A 2268-nucleotide genomic window follows, 5' to 3' on the forward strand; every position below is an offset into this window, starting at 1 on the left:
TAACCTTTTGCTTCCCGCACTTGGCTGACTCAAATGCCACTTGCAAAAATGTAAATCTCAGCGGGGCTGAGCTCAGTTCCTGCTACCCCTTTCCAAGTTTCTGTGTTGTTGCAGAGTTCTAAACCAGTGTCTCCCTCTGTGCTTGGGCATAAGAGCAGCATCAGACCATTGAAAATCTACTGGATTGGCTGATATTCATTGACTGGATGGAGATTTCAGAGGCAAACCTAGGCTTCTCCAGAGGAAAGTAAGACTTCAATCCCAGTCCTGCCATTTTCTATGAAACCACTTGTAATCTTGGGTTTCTCTTCGTTATAAAGATAAGAAATGATCTGAATTTCCAAGCTCGTAGTATTGTGGTGAGGACCAATCAGGCAACATGCATGAGTGCGCCTTGTAAACCTGCCCTGCTGCAGCAATGAGGGCATGGCTTCCGCTAAGCACCTGTAAGCCCTTTCTGAGGGAGTTGAGCAGTTCCCTTAGGGAAAATGTCTTAAATGTTGACCGAATTCTCCCCTCTCCCCAGACCAAAATCAGTAACTGATTTTGTGGTGGTGGTAGGTAAATAAATGTTTATGCAAATTGAGCCCTGATTAGATGTAAAAAAAAAAAAAAAGCACAGATAAGACGTCGCGCTTGCGCAGGCGCTCGGCGCAGAGGCCTGCGGGAAGCCAAGATGGCACATAGAGGTTCTCCAGGGCGCAGTTGGCACTTTATCAGTATCTAAGCCGAGTGTTTTGGAAGGAGTTAAGGGGCTGTGGCAAACGCCCTCTCCGCCGTCATGGCCCGGCATCAGAATGTTCGAGGCTATAACTACGATGAAGATTTTGAAGATGATGATCTCTATGGCCAGTCTGTAGAGGATGATTATTGTATTTCACCATCAACAGCTGCTCAGTTTATTCATTCACAGCGTGACAAACCTTCCGTTGAGCCTGTAGAAGGATATGATTATGAAGATCTGAAAGAATCTTCCAATTCTGTTTCGAACCATCAGCTCAGTGGATTTGATCAAGCTCGTCTTTATTCGTGCCTTGATCACATGAGAGAGGTACTTGGAGACGCTGTGCCAGATGAAATATTAATTGAAGCAGTTCTGAAGAACAAGTTTGATGTGCAGAAGGCTTTGTCAGGGGTTCTGGAACAAGATAGAGTGCAGAATTTGAAGGACAAGAATAAGGGAACAGTATCTACAAGAAAGATAGCGAAAGGAAAACCAGTAGATTCCCAGACATCATGAAGTGAATCTGAAATTGTGCCAAAAGTTGCTAAAATGACTGTATCTGGAAAGAAGCAAACTATGGGATTTGAAGTGCCTGGAGTATCTTCTGAAGAAAATGGTCATAGTTTCCACACACCTCAAAAAGAACGGCCCACTGAAGATGCCATTGCTTCTTCTGATGTTCTTGAGACTGCTTCTAAATCTGCTAATCCACCCCACACGATTCAAGCATCAGAAGAGCAGAGTTCAACCCCAGCACCGGTGAAAAAGTCTGGCAAGCTGAGGCAGCAATTAGATGTGAAGGCAGAACTGGAGAAGCGGCAAGGAGGGAAGCAGCTCCTCAACTTGGTGGTCATTGATAATGCTCTTTGTCCCTCTGGCAGCATGGAAACTCTGAGTTTCTCCATGGGTGGAATGGACAGAGGGTGAGGAGGCACAGGGCCTCATAATGCTTTCTAGTCACCTGGGGAGAGATAATGCCAAGTTACCAAAGAGGTCATTACACTTGATTGTGGGATTTTTCATTTTGTGAACATTTTGAAATTGGCATGCCTTGTTGACAACTTTAATTTCCAAAAATTTGAGAAATTTCCCCCCTCTGTAAAGAGACATGCTGTTTTTTTTTCAATTAGATGTTGTAACTGTCATTTGATAAATATTGGTATTACTGTAAAAAAAAAGTTGACTGCTTTTGAGGGTGTTCATTGTTATCTGAGAATTTTGTTTGCATATGAGATGCATACAATGTGATTCACATCACTGGCCTCACCCTGTCTTATTTGCCTTAATGTAATTGTCTGTTCGGATCCACTGACGGTGAAAATTACATTTGTCCTTATAAGTGGAGATATTCTAAAAATGAGAAGTTCAAAGAAGGCAGAGCCTTTAATGCAGAGAAAATGCATTTATTTTCTTAGCTCCTTTGAAACAGTTTTATCCCCTGGAATGGGGTAATTTCCTTGCAGAACAACAAAATGGATGGTTCATGGTAACCCCTCATCAGGGAAGGCGCTTAAAAAAAAAAGTGGCCTGATTCAGAACATCTC

The 2268-nt window shown here is 43.0% G+C and overlaps 1 pseudogene across 1 annotated transcript; it reads left to right on the plus strand.

Annotated features, from left to right (window-relative positions):
• Positions 1 to 656: 656 nt before the first annotated feature.
• On the plus strand, positions 657 to 1968 carry LOC117087749 (annotated as a pseudogene). Its single transcript, XR_004438902.1, has one exon. The product of XR_004438902.1 is annotated as an HBS1-like protein (transcript).
• Positions 1969 to 2268: the final 300 nt, after the last annotated feature.

Source organism: Trachypithecus francoisi, unplaced genomic scaffold (assembly GCF_009764315.1).
Source record: "Trachypithecus francoisi isolate TF-2019V2 unplaced genomic scaffold, Tfra_2.0 Lachesis_group10, whole genome shotgun sequence".
Classification (NCBI taxonomy): Eukaryota; Metazoa; Chordata; class Mammalia; order Primates; family Cercopithecidae; genus Trachypithecus; species Trachypithecus francoisi.